The sequence below is a fragment of the Falco cherrug genome, unplaced genomic scaffold, assembly GCF_023634085.1.
Source record: "Falco cherrug isolate bFalChe1 unplaced genomic scaffold, bFalChe1.pri scaffold_41, whole genome shotgun sequence".
NCBI lineage: Eukaryota > Metazoa > Chordata > Aves > Falconiformes > Falconidae > Falco > Falco cherrug.
This window is the reverse complement of record NW_026599482.1, coordinates 263,961-284,087: the sequence shown is the minus strand read 5'-3', so window position 1 is coordinate 284,087 and position 20,127 is coordinate 263,961.

Sequence of the window (20,127 nt, the reverse complement as noted above, 5' to 3'; positions counted from 1 at the left end):
ACTATTAACAAGGCCACGTGAAAAACACGTGGCTAGCAGTGCCTTTTGTCTGATGTCTGAACCACAACTCCTTCCCAGGCACAAAAACAAAGGCGGCAGGCAGGCTGTAGGTCACTACCTACACCAGCTAGAATCCAAGTCTCACGAGTGATGATGACCTCTTTATTCCTGGTGACATTTACATAATAATAAATTTCCAGGAAAATTAGTGAGCAGCCTTAATCAAGCAGTGAGAGAAGGGAAGATTTCTCAAGTAAGCATTCTAAACTGGATATTCCACCGAACAACTGCTCTAGAAACAATTTTAAATAATGAAATTTGCAGAAAGAAGAGAATAATGAAGAGCAATACCAGGTGGGGGATGTAAAAACCAAATTGCAGTGTTTGATAAAGAAAAAACAAGTAACATGCATATTGGGATAACCATTATCAAGAAACTGTTACTAGCCGACGTGGTGAAAGAAGTCTTGACACTCTAACTAGCAGTTCTGCAAAGGACCTGGGGGTGCTGCAGTGCCCAGTAAGGCTAATGACACCTTGGGCTACACCAGGACGAGCGTGGCCAGCAAACTGGGGAAATTTCATTCCCCCTCACTGGTGAACCTGTACTTCCAATGCTGTGTCCAATTTTAACCCTTACAGCTGCGTGTGTGGAAACTGAAGAGCAGTCACACTGCACAGCACCCCTTTCAGATTCCTTTTTATCACTGTGTTCATAGAATCTTACACACCAACTCTTCAGTAATCTAATATAATAGGTAATAATATTTTCATCCAAACAGCATCAGCCTAGCCCACACAAGTCTGGTTCCCAAGCTATCCCTTTTTTTTATTGTTTGGTCTTTTAAGCGAACATGTTTCTGACCATGGATTCACCGCACCTGTGGACAGGCCCTCCACTCAGGTCTGATACTTCTGCAGCTTCAGAGTCCGAAACATTGTTTGGCGGAGAATCAAAGCTACCAAAGCTGACAGACGTGAAAGTTTTGCCTTTTCACCTCAGTTACTGAAAAACGCCAAAACTGCTTCATCTCACTCACTACTTACACGACTTACGAGACACTGACTGGACTATACCTATACCCAGCTGGAACCATGATGGGAAGCTGAGGTACTAAAACTAGCAACTCGCATGAACGGGGTTTGCTGGATTCACCTTCCCCAAAGAAAGCAAGCGTTTCAGCCTTCACATAGGTATGCGGCCAAGGAGACTGAACAAAATAGAGGCAAATTCCTCTTGATCAAGCATTACAGACATGTTCTATTTCCACTTTAAGAAGCAAATAAAACATTTCTTAGGAGTAGGAGTGGAATAAAATATGCCCATTAAAGGCCAAAGCCTGTAAAAGTCTAGGACAGAAATTCACTGAGGCTGAGAGGGCAACACTGGATCTGAACTGTTGAATGTACTAACTCTTTTCATGTAAAGAACTGCTCTTTAATTTGCTGTCTTTTAGGAAATCGGGAAAGCAGAATAAAGCAGGTTTCTACTAAACTGTTACTTCTATGAGGAAGACAGTTCAAGGCTCAGTGCTGGTCACAAGAGTAATTAAATGCTGGGAAATACCTGAACGAAACAGAAAACAAAACAGCAAACATCTTTGTGTCACTGTAAAAATGTTCTCTTCATTTCAGAAGAGGATGTACTAGAACAAGTTGAGAACAATTCCAATGCTAACCAGAGGTGCAGAGCAGCTGCCACGCAGAGGAAGCTACAGCAGGGCTGTACAGTCAGGAAAGGCGACTACTGAGGCGGCTGTGATAAGCGATGCGGAAAGTCACAAGTGACATGCAGTAAGCAGCCAGGGATGACAGCTGAATGTCCCTTCTGAGACGGAAATGGGGAAGCATCACATGAAACTACTAACAGCCACGCACAAAAGGAAGCTCTTCGTGCAGGAATAGCCCGTGAGCAAAGTACCAGCTTGGTCAAAAGGTCCCGTAGGCTAAAACCGACAGTTTCAAGGGCTGACTTCAGTCCACAGAGCAGAAACCCAAGATGAAGTACACAGCATCATCGCAAGTCCTCGGGCTGAAAGTAGCTGGAAAGTATAAGCAGGAATGCCCTGCTCTGTTTGCGGGCCTTGTTCTTGCTCTTCCCTACACATCAGATTACAGCTGTTGTTTTGAGACTTGACACTGGGCAAGACAAACCTTTGATCTGACCCAGCAGAGCTGTTCTGATGCTCTTGTACGAACAGTGGAGGAATTTGCTCCCCCTCTGCTCGTATAGAGAGGAACAGAGCGGTCTTCTGTGCACGCCCACTATTCTGTCACAAGCTTGCTCTAAAACACATGGTACCAACAGCCGCTGAAAGCCTGAGTGCTTCCAGACTCAGGGATGAGGAAGAAAACTGTGCTGGAGCCTGATGTGAGGAGTACAGGCACAGAAGCCTCCTCTGGAGAGTTCGGCACCTGCCATGACCGCAGGCTCTGGACAAGCAGGGTGTTAAGTTAACCTTCCCTCTCCTGAGTTTGGGAGGAGGAGACTAGTTAAAGAGTAGTTCTAACAGAAAGAGGGAATCTGTCAAACAAAACGCTGAACAGTCCCTGAATTGCTTTTCAATTGCTCAAAAAATGAGGCCAGTTATTTAACCAGTTACGGTCCAGGACCAACATCAGGATTCTCACAAATATACAAAACCTCCCTCCCAAACAACTACGTGGTTCATGCGCTTAATTCCCCCAGTTCTTGACAAGGAATTTCAGGTCATGGACTCCAAAGGCCTTCAACAAGGGACAACCTGTCATTCTAAAAACGCAGTTCAAAAATTCTCGAAACTGACAACATTTAAAGTGCGGTCAACGCTTAATATATTGAGTGGGCACCAATTAAGGAGTACTGCCGACTCTATGCACTAGCACAGGGATGTGCTCTTCCCTACACAGTACGGAGCAGAACAGTCTAGTCTAGGCTTGAGCTATGCAGAGGCTTGATCAGAATACACAGCCCTTTCTAGAAAGATACCCAAGAGGAAGATGACTAATCTTTATAACGCTGGCTGAAAGCAACAATGGGAGGTTTGCACCAGCTGATGATTTCCGATCTAGAAACTTCAGTGAAGGCGTCAAGCTACCGACAGAACAATAAGACAGTAGCTTCAATGCATACACAAAAATGAGATTTTGAGTGCCTACATGCAAGGTAGGTCTCATGCAGCAGAAACAGATGCAGTCAATCTCCTGAGCTTACTTTGTTTTCAAAACAAAACCAAAAAAAAGCAGAGCATGCATTTGCTGCCTTAACAGAGTAACATCTAGAATGCCCCTCACTCCTCATGAGACTTACAACTTTACCTACAGGGAAGACCAGCTCCAGGTAGACTGAAGTACAATTACAACTTGTTGTACACCACAAGGTATAAGCCAATGAAGATGCTTTATACCATTCAAATGTCAAAAGACTATACTTTCCACTGAAAACAGAACTTAATAACTATTTATCAGAAACAATCTAACCGTTTATCTAAATTTAAGCAAAAATCTGCCTCCAGTGGCAATTCTCAAAATACTCTTCTTTGTTGGAGATTAAAAGACGGTATGTTACAACCTAAAAAAGCATCCACTTCATCACCACGAATACACCTGCACTACACATGTTTCCCATGCAAATGAACACCCTAACTTGGCCAACAGGCTGACACATGTCATGCTCATTAACATGGGATACTTTTTCATTCCGTCTTCTTTTTATATCTTGCTTTACCAAGCAAACCCTTCACTGTCCATTAACAGCTTAATTAAAGAAGCCTTCGGTTCTTGAGCAGGCAAGAATATTGAAAAAGCTATCGGTCCAGACCCTAGTATTACTATCAAATATAGTTAGCTCAAGAAAGATGTTGGTTTACCTCCCTTTACCCCTTACCTGCTCTGGACTGAACAATTCTTCCTGAAAAATCATGAGGGAGAACTCAGCTGGGCGGTCATCTGGTTCTTTGCTCCGTTCTTCATCTGCTTCCTGTGTGGTCAGAAGTTCTTGTAGTATTTTAGCAGCAGCAGCAGTTTCTATAGACAGAGTGGGATCGGCAGCACAAAGAATGTCAGAAGGCTGTAATGGAGACAAATTCAGTGTTCGATCTGCTGCCACCAGAAATGACGTGTCTGAAGTTACAGGAGTGAGACCTTCCAGCTGGCTTTCCTCAGTTGAAGAAGGTGTGTAACTATTAACAGGCAGTGCCTGATTTCCATTAAGCTCCAGGATTGAACTCTGGCTCTCTACAGGTGCCACTTCCACTTTTCAGCTTTGCATGATGAATGCACCTCAGCGGCAACCTGAAACATGGCTTCAAGACCGACTTCTGCCTTCTTGTTTTCTTCAGATATATTACATAGCCAGTCAGATGGCATCAGTTCAGCTTCATAAGATGACTGCATTGGAGGATTCTGGAAAAAACAAAATACAGTGAACTTTTGTATAAAAAATTACCATGACAGGATGTGTATTGATTCTGTTTATCCATTTATCCAAAAGCTTGAAAGATTGTCTGTTATTCTCAGTTAAAATAGCAAGTTTAACCAGAAGAAAAAAAAAAAAAAAAGCTACTGCTTTGTCTTGGTTTTCATTAACCACCTTACTCTTGGCACACTTCCTTTCTTCTATTCATGGTCTATCCTGGAGAGGAGCTGGTGTATGCCTGCAGATGCATTGTCTGCACACCCTTTGCACCGCAGGTGTTAAATATACCCAAGCATTCAAATCAGAGACTTCTGGTCTTAGTAGGACCTGTGGGGGTACACTAGAACCACCCTCTTCACGTGCCACATATGTAATAGAAAATGAGAGAGAAAATCCACCCGCCTTCAGTTCCTTCTAAAACTCAAGCATTCCTGTTGTGTATAAACCCAGTATAAACCACAACATTTTTAAGCAAAAGAAAAAGGTCCATATGCTGTAAACGTGCATATGGACAACACAACTTGAGGAACTCACCGCTTCTTAACCAATAATATCATTTTCCTCCTCAAGCGACTGTCCATAGGCACATCTACACAAGGGGTGCCCCCCAGGGATGCCCCAGTCCCAGGAGGAGTGGGAGTTCAAATACCGATGACAGCAAATACTGTAAAACTGCCCTGCCTGTCACAGCCTCACATCTGGACTCTCCTGTCATGACAGGGTCCCACAAAGGCACAACCCAAAGTCTGCATCAATCTGCGTAAAAACCCGACAGAATTTCAGGTCAGAAACCCTTCTTGTAGAACCTACAGAGACTGCCTTTGCCATCACAGATCAGGTCTGAACACTACTAAAATTTTTCACTGTAATGACATCACAGGACGACAGGACACAATCAGCAATCCAGTGATGATTTTTTTAGTAGAATTCATATATATCGAATAACCTTTAAAACAGAACGAAGACAATGACAGAGTTTTTCCAAAGCATCAAGTCCTACCCAAGTGAAATAATAGATGACATTTTAACAGCCAGTGTCTGTACTGCTACTTCTTCTGGAGGTGACTCAAAGGACACTAGAAGGGTCATTTCTTCTGACAAATACAAGTCATACAACGATGTTGAACAGAAACTCAGGTCTATTTAAAATACAGCCTTCTTTTGGAAGAGATCCAGCATGAAGGATTAGTCCTTAGTGCCTGACTTCCTTAGACCTTCTAGCTGAGGTCACGGTTAATGAAAAGCTACTTCCAGAGACGAGTAAATTAGAAACAGGAAGCTACAGGATCACCTACTAGGAAAGCCGTATCAGATCAAATGCCAGTGAAGGACTTGGTCTCTCCCTGAAGGAGATACCACAAAGAGATGAGATCCCGTCTTCTGGGTGTGTGAAGTCAAGTCCTAGTGTGGATTTGTGTAGATGTGCCAGTTTGCAGATAGCCACAAACTGTGGAGGGTGGGGGGAAACGGAGAGGGAAATAAAACCTGGAATTTGAGAAATTTAGGTTAAGTTAAGCAAAATCTTTTCATTAAAGGCTAAGCCACCTTTATGTTTTTATGAGATAGGTTCACACATTATTCCTCTCATTTGATTTTTTTTTCAGTTCTATTTTTTAAAAATGTTAACAAGGTGTTTCATTTCTGTTGCATTGCTTGTTTACTGTCGTAAGTAGTCAGGATTTTAATTAAGATCTGGGTTACCAAACCGTCCAGGAATAAGATCATCCCTGCCAAAAACCAACCAACCAACCCACCCATACTGAATCTTTTTCTGCCTCTTCTTAGGGGACCTCAGCTTGAAGCTGTTATAGCACATATTGTCCTCTTGGATGCACTACAGGATCTTGTATGTATTTCCAACAGGAGAAAGTGGCCACGCAAAGGTACAATTTAAATCCTTTTAGTTCACCTGGAGAAGATATGACAGACGAGGATGGGGGGGAGGCAGCAACAAAACAAGGAAATCCGATAAAAGACTGAGAAGTAAGGACCTGAAAGACTAATAGCTTGCTGGTCACGCAAGCTCAAGAGGAAAAATGGTCTGACTTAGCAAAAGTGGTGAAAGAGAAGATGGGCATTTCACTTATAAGATTAGCATAGCGTGAGCAGGAATTAAAGCACAACCACACCTTTTCAGGGACTGCTAGCACTACACAAATCTGGCTTGAGTGCTTGGGCAATCGGAATTCAGACTTGATTTCTTTTTGAAATAACATAGCTGATTATCATTCCTTACTACAAATAGAAAGTTTTTCTTCTTTTTTCTTGCACGTTTATTTCTTCCATTTCCTGTTACCTCTTGCTTCAGTTCCACAAGGAAATACTGACAGCTTAATAACCATGGTAATAGCAATAATCAAACAGCAGGGCTGCTATTAAAAAAAAAAAAAAAAATGAGGTGAGGGCAGGAAAAAAAAAATAATCGCTGAAATCCAACATGTAGCCTGAGTTCACATCTATGATAAAGCAGTGGGGAAGTATTGAGCTAATGGTTGTGAGCTGCCAGCACTGCTGCTGCAGAAGATAGCAGGAGGTCTCTCAAAAGACTCATTCCTACCCAAGGATACCGATTCATCACACTAATCCAAACCCCACTTAAGAGAACCCTAATGAAAAATGGAAAATAATCGCTGAAATCCAACATGTAGCCTCAGTTCACATCTATGATAAAGCAGCGGGGAAGTATTGAGCTAATGGTTGTGAGCTGCCAGCACTGCTGCTGCAGAAGATAGCAGGAAGTCTCTCAAAAGACTCATTCCTACCCAAGGATACCGATTCATCACACTAATCCAAACCCCACTTAAGAGAACCCTAATGGAAAATGGGTAAGAAGTTGTACCCGAGCTCCCTGTTTTGTAACCAACTGTGATGAGAGTGTAATACAAACCTCTGAAACCCCGATTTCAGAAACCTGGTGAGATACACCATCATCAGCCACCATGTCTGGGTATAACCACCTCTGCCCCCTTGCCATTCCACGCAGTAACTCTCTGCAGCTTTTCCTGGAGAGCAAACTGCAGCCAACCAACCAGTTAGTTACCGGCCTGGTCTGCCCGTGTTCCAGGCAGGGTCACCTAACACTTTCAGCAGCTCAGGTGCGTACTGTACAAGCCCAGCAGCTGGCCTCCAAGACCCAGAAACTCCACCTGTCTTAAATCTCTCCTAAACTTAAAAAGTGATGCTCTCTGCAAGACCCAGTAAGGAACAGCACAAGGTTTAAGCTTCCTTGTCCGAGAGTGCCAGCTTTTCCTTCTGAGACCACAAAGCACCGTCTGGATCCAACAGAAACGGGGCTGGTAACCAGCTTGCTGACTGCTAGTGCGCCGATACGGTTCGCTGTCTTCGGGACTGGCCCGGCAGTTTCGTATAGGCTCTGCCACTCCTATCTAGCAGCGCACAGCGGGACCAAACAGCCTAAAATGCCCCGCAAACCACGCTTCAACAGCATTGCACTGAATTCCTGCAACTGGTGGAAGGTATTGAGTGGAACGATAGGAAATATACCATGCAATAGTTCTATTTTTTGTGAGGAACAATAAAAATGCTTAGTCAGCCAGGGCTGATGAATTTTACCGCTTTTGAGGATTTGTGCAAGTGGTTACTGATGGATGATCAATACGCCAGCCGGGCAGGATGCTCAATACTGCAGCTTGCCACATCCCCCAGCAGAAGTTTGGGGAAGTATATGCCCCAGAACACACAAAAGGCAAACTGATTATTCCCCACAGCTCAGCGAGAACCGCAGGCAAACTGCTGTCTTCTGTACCACCTGCACAGCCTGTCACCACGTTCCAGGAGAAATGACCTAGGCTATGCTAAGACTCAGAAATCTCTAGAAGTCCCGTTGATCCACGCGGTACGATAGCTGTGTTACCCTGCTCAGAGACAGCCGGTTACTGACCTGGTGGAACTGATACAGGGCACTGCTCGCCTTTGGCCTTCTCACGCAGAGGATCGCCTTCCCGCAGTCTCTGCCCAGATGCTCGGCAGCTTTTTGCTGGGGGTTTCCAGGAAACAAAGCAACCACTAGCAAGTGGCCTAAAGCTCTTCTGACTCCACACACTGCCCACGGACTTGCTTCTCCAAACAACTGAGTTTTACTAGACCCTTTGGACACCGTATATTACCCTTCAATCTAGCCACAACACCACCTTTGACAACTCCTTTGGAATGATTTACTATCCCATTGATCTCGGCCTTCTGAGATAAGCTATTTAATTGTGACTTCCCATCGCTCAGACGGATCCTCGCGTCCTGGATGAAAAAAGCAGCTCACGATCAAAGTGAGAGGACAAAGATGCACTGCGCGAAAAATAAATACTACAATATCGATGGCATGACTGGCTGTTGGCTATTTATAGCCTTACACTAACGTGTTATCCAGGCCATAACCTGCCCATCTTGGATAAGCTTATTTTTTAAAAAAACTCATGAATAAAAGACAAAGGTTGATATTTGCAAGACAGGAAACTGGATGATCAAGCTTGGGTAGGTCAACCCTTTTTCAACACACATAAGCATAACTTGCTTCGCTTGTCCTCTGTGAGGGGGGAAAAAAGTATATGTGTTACGCTGTAATAGAAAAGGAAGCCCTTGCATTCTTACTAAAGATCTTCTGATATCTGATAAGCCAGGCCCTCCAAATAAGGTGCAGTTTCCACTAGAATTACATAACGCATTTACAGGAAGTACTGGAGTTATCTTTAATAAGAGATCTCTGAGGCGGGGCCCATTCCACAAAGTCACCTTAGTTTTTCTCGTTCAACAAATGAAACTCAGGACTGCAGGAAGCTGTCCGGGACAAAGAAGTGGAGCTGCTTCTCAGTATTTTCATAATATTAAAGAATCTCTTTTTGTCCAGGCAAGAGCATTCTTCCAATACAAATGCAGGCTCATTAACTAAAAGTGATTCTGGTGAAGTCAAGCAAAAAAACACTCCGCTGATGAGGACACCCACTATGCTGCTACCCTGAAACCTAACCTGAATTACAAAACTACCCGTTTAACATTCAGTGGTTCTTTGAAATAGGTATTTGTAAACCACATCACTTTCACTTTATCAAGCAGATCAATTTTCAAATTTATATCCTTAATTTCACAAGTGTATAAACCTGCAGCTCATTCATACAGTCTCCTTCGCTTTCACCTCCTTTCAGTAGGCTACGCTCACCTGGAGAAAGCTGTCGTGGGTGCACGCTGAAGCAGTAGGACCAGCACAGCCAGCCAGAGGATCTGTGTGGGCTGCTGCTGAACAGCTCTGTGGTGTGGCTGCAAGAATTCAAACACAGCTATCAGACTGCCGGAACTTGTGTCTGGTGTGCAGTTCTATTGCTTACTTCGATTAAACATTTCAATAATCACACAGTAAGCGAAATTCCAGAAATTTATTGTTACCTCCCAAGTCATTTTAAGACCAATTTCTTAATCTTAAAAATACTTATTTTAAGATATGTATAGATATATTAAAAATATATATTGTAAAATTGATAAAACACACACATACATGCAGAAACTTCATCATCAGTCTTTTCTGTCTTAATATCACCTTTTTGACTTGGCTGCTTGAGTTTCTTGTCACAATACACCACAAAGTGCATTCACATAGCTGAGCCTAGGTGTTCATACACACATACACACTTGTGACCATGTGAATTTTAAGACTTACAAAGAAAATGAATTATCTTAACCCAGAGTGTGTCATTCCGAAGAATATCATGACTACTCCTGAACTACCACTCACCAGAAAGGTTTTCATATGTAAATGAACCCTACAGGCACAGATGTATGCCAAAGGCGCGATTGGACTTGCACTGTCAGGTGGCACCAATAACTAATGTGTCTCACATGGTCTCCATGACTGATTTTTCATTATTAGACACTCTCAGATAATGAAGCTTCAACGCATTTCTTTCACCCGATTCTACTACTGTCAAAGGTTTTGCAGATAGCCGAAAGTAAACAGAACTAAATCCTTACAATAATTATGGTCTAAGGCTAGTGGGGAAAAAGAGACTTAGACGAGCGTATTTTATTTTACTGCCTTTTCAGTAAGAATCATAATGAAAAACCAAGGAATTTTTTTGTCACGGAAGTTAACAAACAAGTTTGAATACACATAAAAAGAAATCTTTTCAGAAAGTTCTACTTTGATTTCATTTAATGGGACTTCAAAAGTGAAATGGAGAGTCAAGAATAAGATTGAACATACATTCTTCAGTTCTCTCACTTATTAAATACGTATCTTAAGGTTAACTATCACTTTCCAAACAAACTAATCTTGCTGCTGTGCTCTCATGATGAAGGAAACCAGACTTTTTCATGTGGACATCTGAAGAAACACGCTTTCAGCATTCTGTATGTTATAATATACAGAAGAAAGGATAGCGGAGAGATTAAGAGATACACAGGCACAGAAGTAAAACCGCTGAGACAGTCCTAGAGCGACAGTGAAAATTAAAAGATTTATCATACTCCAGTGAAATGTCACTTACACTCTCAGAAACGCTAATTAATTCACTGGAGGTTTCAAACGCCTCAGATTCCCTAAGTTTCTGCATTTTAGTTTTGATTACACCTTGCAAAATTTGGTATGTTTTCACCACATTCTCACACCCACCTCCCACCCCAGAAGATTCTACCTGAGCAACATAGCCAAGTTATCCTTTAAACTTAAAGCAACGAGCGTCACCCAGTGAGAGAGATCTCCATATTCATGTCTAAATCTACGCTGGTCTCCCTCAGCTCCCCTACAGGCAGTACTTCAAAACAGGCACTTCCAGGACACCAGGAATCTTACCCCAAGACAAACTCTAAACCGAGCAACGTGAATCGCACCCGAGACGCCCCTTTCCTTCCCTTGACTACGGAAGAGGGCTGGGGCCTTAGCTGAGACAGAGACAACTACAATTCATCATGATGAGTTTCAGCCTATGCTCTGTAACCATAGAAACGCAAAGCGGGGACCACCTCCCACCTCCCACCCTAATGAAGCAAGTATTCTGGATGAGGCTTGGAGCAACCTGAACTAATAGAAGGTGTCCCTGCCCACGGCAGGGGGGTGGGAACTTGCTGATCTTTAAGGTCCCTTCCAACCCAAACCATTCTGTGATTCTCAGGACACCTGCTCCTGGGAGAAGACTTAATAGTTAGCAGCTGGTAAGGCAGGCTCCACACTTTGGCCACCACAGTAATCTCTGCATAAGGGGCACAAGGCAAGGAGCACGTGGCAGAAGTTGCCTGTCTCTTAAACATTTAAGTGTGTCTACAAGAAATGCCCAGCTCCTCAGAACCCTTCCTTGACAAAAATGACGTTATGGAAACTAGCGATTATTGCCTGAAATGTTCTCAGCAGAGGTCTCAGAAGAGATGCACAAAAGATGTAATGATTTCACTGTGTAGGATTTCTAAACAGGGACAGATAGCTGTCTTTGTGAAGGTGCGGCTGCCAAAGGAGGAGCAGGCAGAAGGAAAGAATAATAACTGAGCTTTAGTTTGTTCAAGGAAAGGGTCACTGTTCTGAATTTCAGAAGTTTTAGGGAAATTAAACAAACACACCACAAAACAACAACAAACAGACCACCACTCCCCAGAAAATAACCTATCATGTGATTTTTCCAATTCAAGGTAAGGGCAAGGAAAAGAACAGTAATTTGCTTCAACTCCTCTTCTGAAGAATAAAAACACTGAAGTGAGACTGATTTATTTTGTAATCAAGTGATTAAGTGAGACTGACAATTGTGGCAGAAATAATTTCGAAAAAAGAAAGGAGCCAAGACTTTTGTACTTTCTAGTCTTCAGTGCATAAAAAAATACAACATAAAGAAGCTAAGCAAGAAAAAAAAATTTAGATACAAAAACAGTACGAGCAGAATGAAATATTCTACACCAGGAGTCCTCAAACTACGACCCGTGGGCCAGATATGGCCCCCCAGGGTCCTCAATCCGCCCCCCCGTATTTACAGAACCCCCACACCACCACCACCCTGCCGGGGGTGGGAGGGGGAAACCAAGCAGCCGCAGATGACTTCCGGCCACCTAATCCGCGCGCCGGCCCCCTGTTTAGAAAGTTTGAGGACCCCTGTTCTACACAATACGTTTGACTGATCTTTAAGGTTTAAAACCTTAACCTGGAAAAACATGAGACCAAGGCCTAGGATACTACTTCTTAACAAGGTCTCAGTGCTTTAATATCATTGTCCAAGTTTTGCTTAATTGAAAAAACAAAAATGAAAGTTAGCCTCACACCGACTAGTTTTGGACAAATGTCTTTCTCCTCGCCCTTTCACCTCAACAGAAAGGCTATCCAGAAAATCACCAGGGGACACGCAAAATCTGGAGGAAGGACACGAATAGCAAACAGAAACTCCTTTTGCTTTAAAGGTCCATCTTCCTTTTAGACTTGACACTTTCTAATTCTCACTTGAGATATACACATGGCAGAGTATTATAGAAAAATATTTGAAAGTCTCACTTTAAAATCTATTTTCGAAAAGCAAATGCAGAAATTTTTTTCCATACCTGTTGGACAGCAGGTTTGTGAGTACGGCACTGAAGATGCAGAGCTGCTACAATTTGCAATGGATGCGGCAACGCTTTGAGTCCCTTGCTGAAGTGGCGGAAGAGAAGCCACAGGCTGGAGTGTGTACGTGGCTCCCGTTGGAAGCGTCTGGAGTACCGGAAAGGCAGCCCCTTTATCTGGAAAAGCTGGGGAAGCCCCTTGCCCTGGCAGCAACCCAAGTCGTCCCTGCTGGATCCAAGTGGAAGGGACTGGAGTCGGACCTAATCTTTGTGCTGGTGAAGTGCTGGGGGCTCGGCACGAGGTTGCCGTGTAGGAGTAAGGAGGGAAAACACCTTGACCGTAAAGTTGATGAAACTGTCCTACAGTCAGCAGTCCTGCAGTGGGTACAAAATAAAGCGAAACAAGTGTTAAGGAAAGGAGTTTTCACAGGCAAAGAAAGGCAATATGAGGAGCCAAGGCTCTACAACATGATTTGGGAAGACTGCCTTTGCTCCAGCATACTTAACCCAGAAAGGAGACTGTACTCTTAGACCCGAGCATGCAGTAACTGCTGTGCGGCACACGAGTGAAGCGCCAACACAGGTGTCTGCGTAGCATTCAACCTCCTTAAACTGGCAGTAACGAGTTACCCATATTTAGAAATGTGCCATACATCGGAAAGTGTAGTAACTTACTAAACCAAACAAAAGCAATTTGAAAGTACTGTGTGTTAAATCAGACAATACGTTTTAAAAAAGGGACATCATAAAGCAAGATTTGACCAAACTCCACTACTGACAGCTCACAAACAGCTAAGGGAAGGGCAATGTCAAAATCCTCCAAAGGACTTTGCAAGTACTTTATGACAAGTCATTTATTTGGTCAAGAAAAAAAATTCAAAGCCAGTTTTTCCTCAGTCAGCTCAACTAGTTCAGTGCAGACTAAAATATCCCAGACTTTGCCATTTTGTTATTTCCTAGATAGTCCTTTTATTCTTCTCTATTATTTTACAGTTTCCTCTCTCAGACAGTTACTGTTTTCATGAAATGGTATTTGCTTTTATACCATGACAGCCCAATTTCTGTTTCGGTGGCTTTCTTGAAACACTGACAGTAACACCCCGAACGCCTGTGCTCATTGATTTCTCCAAGAACTACTGCATTTGTGACTCCCCTGCAGGATTGCATTTAGCCATGAGAATTACAAGTTTCAGGATGGTTCACATCAATAGGGTTGATCTAGAAGCCAGGCTTTCTCAGACCTGTAGTTTCCAATTCTCACTCAAAAGGTGTTTTTTTTAAAAATAGCCTCACATTTACCTCTGGCACTCCTCTGACGGAAGCTAATTCAAGAAATCAGTAACATACAGTCATTATTCTGCAAGTTCACATTTAACCATTAAGAATCACTAAATAAATACCAGCTGACCCTGAAGATTTGCTAAGACTTAACGTATAGGACCGTTTATTTCCTGTTCAGTACTTTCACCATTTATAAACAGAGAAGGAACAGGGGTATGAAAATCCTTTTGTTTATATTTTACCTTTGGATAGGGACATGAAGATTATCTAGTTCTAACACATACACAAGACACCACAGGATGCCAAGTTACCCACCTCCCGTTGCTGTCCAGGAATTGTTCCTGAATGTTTAACACAGCGTTACATGCTGCAAGACATTGGGAACAGACTGACGCTTTGCAAACACAAGTATCTCTTATCTATCAAATTACCTCACATTTACAGCAAAGACGTGTCCCTAAATAGTCAGTACAGAGCGCAACAGTGCATTGTCAGCCTGTCAGAACTTGACTGCATAGAAACCCCAGTGTTTTCCTTGTTCAGTCTTTCTAGAAAATGAGACTCCTAGAGCAAAAACTCTGAAACTGCAGCCATCAAAACAGAGGACAAAAAATGAACAGGTCATCTCTTTCTAATAATTTCCTTTACCAGTGGTCTGCATTACATCAGACAAACCACATGTCATTGAAGTCTGCAATGACTCATCTTAGCGTTAACAACGTTCACATCAAATCATTAATTTAAATGCTTCCTAGCCTCCCTACTGAAATAAGTTCCATCCCTTCTCCGATGCTTCATTTTGTTTTCTTGGTATTGCACGTGCAGTTCCACACACATCACGGAAAACACCACTTGAATTAGATGACAGTTCCTACCCTGACACAGTAACCACGAGCATGGTGATACCCTACTCTGCTCTAAATGCCAGCCGGTGCTGCAGAGAGCAGTACCGTCAACTGCTTCTCCCCTTCCCCTGGTCGCACAGTCCTGCCGCTCCTCCTACACCGCGCCTTACAGTCCTGCCGCTCCTCCTACACCGCGCCTTACAGCTCTGCACCCACGGGGTGCATCACCCGGGTCCAGGAGCCAGCCACAAAAAGGCTGTTGAAGTCTTCTCCGATCGTTGCGCTGAACCAACATGTTGCTGTATCAGCTGCAAGGAAGATGACAGTTAACACGCCACCAAAGGAATGGGAAGCAGGAGTGCTCTTCTGGCAGCAGCCCACAGTTAGAGCAGCCCAAGAGCACTGCAAAGCAAGATATTCACATCTGCCTTACACAGCGCCAGCTACAAAGCTTTCGGGCCGATACAAAACGTGTGGAATAATCCTGAGGGCTCAGACTTGTCTTGGGAAAACTCAGATCCTCTCAAAGAGCGTTAGAAAGAAAGAAAACACGTTCTAGGGCTTTTCAGCAGTATTATTTTCTAATTAGCTCTCACCTACTCATGCAATCCGTTTTAAAAACTGCATAGCTTGTGAATTCTTTTTCAGGAGACAACCGACAAAAATCTTACTACCAGGTCTTGCCTCCTTTGCACAAAACTAACACGATGCTCTAATTATCACTTCACAAGACTCACTGTTTCGCACACAATTAATGACAGCTTATTAAGCACCCCTACTGATGGGCATCCTTACCGACGGGCAAGAAGCGGTAACGTTCATCTGGTAGAGCTGTGCCAGCTCCACAGAGATCGGGCAAGGGTGTTCTTAGTGTAGCACGCAATGGAGACTGTACTATAGTCTACAGGCAGCCTGAAATACATGTGAACCATGCTACTCATGCTTACTGGCAGCAGATCTACCTGCATAAACAACGACAGCTTCCCTACACCAGGTGAACTGAGATGCCACCGGCAAGGACAGGTAACCCTTCTCCCTCAGGGGAGTGCTGATTTCCAAATCCCATGCCACCCAGCGCTTCTCAAAAACCCACCAAGGCCCCACACGGCCCACTCCGACTCACCAGGCCTGTTGGCATTGCTGAGCGTCGAGGGCGGAAGCAGCGGTTGCCCGGCCAGTGGCGTGCCAAGCAAGCGCTGGAAGCGGTTGGGTGGGCGGCTGGTCACATCCAGGCCCGCTGCCATCTTCGCCTTGTTGCCTTTCCTCAGGCGCTTCAGGTGGACGAGGAGGTCGTGGCGGTCGCGGCAAAAGTGGGGGCTGCGGAAGCGATGCAGGGGCCCGGTGCCGTTGCCACCGTTGCCTTGTCCACCCTCTGGGCCCGGCCCCAGCACACCGCTCCCCGGCAACACCCCCACCTTGCGGAAGCCATAGAGACTGAGCTGTCGCATGAAGCTGCTGAAGTTCGTGGTCTTGAAGAAACCGGCGGCTGCCGCTGCCCCACGGCCACCCGGCTGCGCGGCGACGGCCGGCCCGGCGCCCAGCAGCTCGCACTCACAGCGCGGCCGGTTGATGACCAGCCCCCGGCCGGAGGCGCCCCAGCGAACGGAGCGGCAGCGCGGGCTGTTGACCAGCCGCCGCAGCCTGGCGGGGAAGGTGTCGGCACTGACGGGGACGGGCTGCTGCGACGCGTCCGTGTCGGTAGGTGGCGCCAACGCCGCGCTCAACCGCCGCCCCGCTCCTCCGCTCCCCCCGCCACGCGCCGAACGGCACGTGCCCCGCCTGCGAGGCGCCGCCCGCCGCGCGCGGCCCCCGGCCCTCAGCCCCGCCGCGGCGCTGGTCCGCGCAGCGCCCCGGTCCCTCGGCACGGCACGGCCGCAGCCCGGCCGCCCCTCAGCTCGCCGGTGCCCTCAGCCCCGCCGCCCCCCTCAGCCCCGCCATCCCCCTCAGCTCCCGCCGTCCATTCAGCTCCCCAAGTCCCCTCAGCCGGGCCATGTCCCTCAGCCATCCCCCTCCGCCCCGCCGGTCCCCTCGGCCACCCCCTCCGCCCCGCCGGTCCCCTCACCCCGCCGGCCCCTCAGCTCCGTTGCCACCAGCATCTCCCCTAGCTTCCGTGAGCGACCGGGCGGCTGAGGCCCGGGGCCGAAAGTTGCCGCTCGGGGCGGCCCCGCCGCCAGCCCGGAGCCGTCCCGGCGGCAGCCTGGAGGTCCTCGAACCACGGCGCGGGCGGGCGCCGGGCCGTGGAAAGCGGCTGCAGGCGGGGCAGAGCGGGGAGCACGCGTTCCGCAGCCCCGCGCCCCGCCACGGCTGCCCGCCGCACCGGGACCGCGCGCGGGAAAGGGGGCGGGGCCGCAGGGCCACGTGACACCTCGCATCCCAGGGAGGGGCGGGGCGGGGGCGGGTTCTGCTGAGCAGCCGGACCTGCCCGGGCCGCTGCGCTGTCGCGGGGTGCGGGCGGCGGGGACGGAGGGGACGGACGGGGGCGCGGGTGGCGGGGACGGAGGGGACGGGGGGGACAGAGGGGGACGCGGGCAGCGGGGGGCTGGGGAGCTGCTCCATGTGCCGGGGGTGCACCGGGCTGGTGCTTACCCCGCCGGGAGGAATGCTGCCGGCAGAGCAGGTGTTGCAAAGTGTCGGCTTAAAAACCACTGGCAGTTCACAAAAGGAAAAGCAAATTTATGAGGAGCGCAGAGGAACGCGGAACAAATCGGGAATTGTGTCACATTTGCCCTAAACCCCCCCAGACCTGTGCAGCTCTGATCCCCACGCCAGAACAGATCAGGTGGGGTTAAAATGGGGCAGAGAAAATCAGCAGCGAGGGTAAGAGCTAGCTTCAGCGGAAGGAAATACTGAAGAAGGAATCTTCAGAGGGGCGGTTATTGTATAAAAACATAGGGAGTAAAGTTGTAGTTAGTGTAAAGGAGGCAAGCACGACTACTGGAGGTTTTCAAATAGGAGAAATCAAATCAGGTACTTAATCACAGGGAAACCGGGGAACTAATTGCCACAGGATGTTTTGGGTACCACAATGTTACTTGGCTAAGGGAGGGTGTGGGGGTGTGCGTGTGTGTGAAGAAAAGAGAGAGGAAAAAAGAAAAAGAACAAGATTAGCTATATTCACAAAGGCCAGAACTCTTAAGCGGCACCTTTGTCACTGCGAGTGCTTGCACTGTGCGCTGGCACAGCTCTGAGGCGGTGCCTGAGCTGCACTGGTGCAGATCTGCCCTCTCCTCAGCCTTGTGCTGCCAGCTGTGACTGCAGGCAGACTGCAGGAACCAGCAGAACCATCCTTACCGCTGCAGAACAGGAATCTGCTACGAACCAACAGGCAAAGAAGAGCAGGGAGCCGGGGAAGGAAGAGTGCGGTGATCTCTCTCTCTGCTTGCATCTTGCCCACAGGTCACCAGCAGTGGCGGAAGAAAATGACATTCCTCTCTCTTGGCTGCCCTCAAAGCAAGACAGTAGCGAGAAGACTGAGCACCTGTGTGTTTCGTGACCTCAAGTACATTATCTTGGAGTTGTCGTAAAATTTCTTAGCAAGAAGGTACAAACCCAAACCTCTTCTTTACCTAAAGTCGTCCTTATTGCTTTGGTTTACAGCACAGCCCCTAACCACCAAGGCAAGTAAAAGCGCAGTAAGTTCCAGAAAGGGGGCAAAATTGAATAAACTGATGGGAAACCGTTCCTATTTTTAAACTGAAAGTAATATCCCTCTGCTCTTCCGCATAGCTGAAGTGAGGAAAATGGTGTTTGGGCGGGGTGGCTAACAGAGTTTCACACTTCAAATTAAACCAGAAGCAGAAATTTTGTCAATGTTGTCATCAAAGCTAAATCCAGCACCACAGAAGGATGTTGCTTTACCCAAGGAATTAACGGCCTGCGATTCTAGTAACCTCATGCTGTCGTCTTCCCAAGAGGCTTTGCATTTTTTTTCCCCTCGGTAATAATTTATTAAGAATTACGTTGCTCAGTGTAAACAGCTAAAACTTAAGTAAAGCATACTGAATGCAAATCTGAAAAATCCAGAAAAATGTCCACTTCACAAAAAATTCTTCTCGGCATTCCTGAGGTTGTCTTTTGCATTACTTCAGTGAAATGAATCTGGGTTTCTCTCCCCCTGTGCAGCGAGAGTGCCAGAAGACCATGACTACCTGATGGTGGGACAGGTGAGGTTTTTAGTGTATCATCCGTAACTCAGGGCAGAGCCAGCAATACGTAGTCCATAACTGAAATGCAGAGCATGATTCCCTAGAACTAACACACAGAAACAGCGGTCCCTTTGGTACCACTGGCCATTCTTGACTTCAGCCACAAGAGCGGATTCATTTGCCACTTCATGGTCAGTGGGTTAAATTTGGTCCTGAGGACTTTAATCGTTACTTTGCTGTCAAAGATTGTTATTAGCCAAAGGTGATGGGAGCTGCAAGAAGAAATAGCTTATTACTAATTTGTGTTATGGACTCAGTGCTTTCCTTCTTTTTCACCCATGTGAACTCAAATTGCTGTTAGCCTGCACGCCCCTATTTGCCATGTACCATGGCAGTTACTCCCTGGTGTCTGCCTCTCTCACAGCTGTGCCTTTCTCTGCAGCTAGCTTTCTTCCTCCTTCCCTGCTGCGGGACACCAGAGATGTCCCTATTTTACACACGAGAAGGTGGGCCTTTGCCAGAAATTCATAATCCTCTTCTCCTGCCAGTGCTTAATCTCCATTCCAACCTTTTGTAATAACCTCCTAGTTTTCTGTGTTTCCCTTGCTTATACATATATATATATATAGTAAAAACCCCTACCAACTGAACGATGTAAATTACACATTTTGCAAACTGATTCTGCAGAGCTGAACAAAAATGGTATTGTTAGCTTGTCTACTGTATGTCAGGGCAAGGACAGCTGCATTTCCATGCGGTGTGCTGACCCTGACTACCATCAAAGGACATACTACTGTTAGTAAAGGCAGCACTTAATCCCTGGAAGGTCTTACCAGGTTAAGTGGAGGAATTTTCATCACCTGGAAAATTTAAATCAATGTGTGCTTTTGTTCAGCTACCAGTTAGTTGAGGAAGTGACCAGTTTACGTTATCAAGCCTGTAA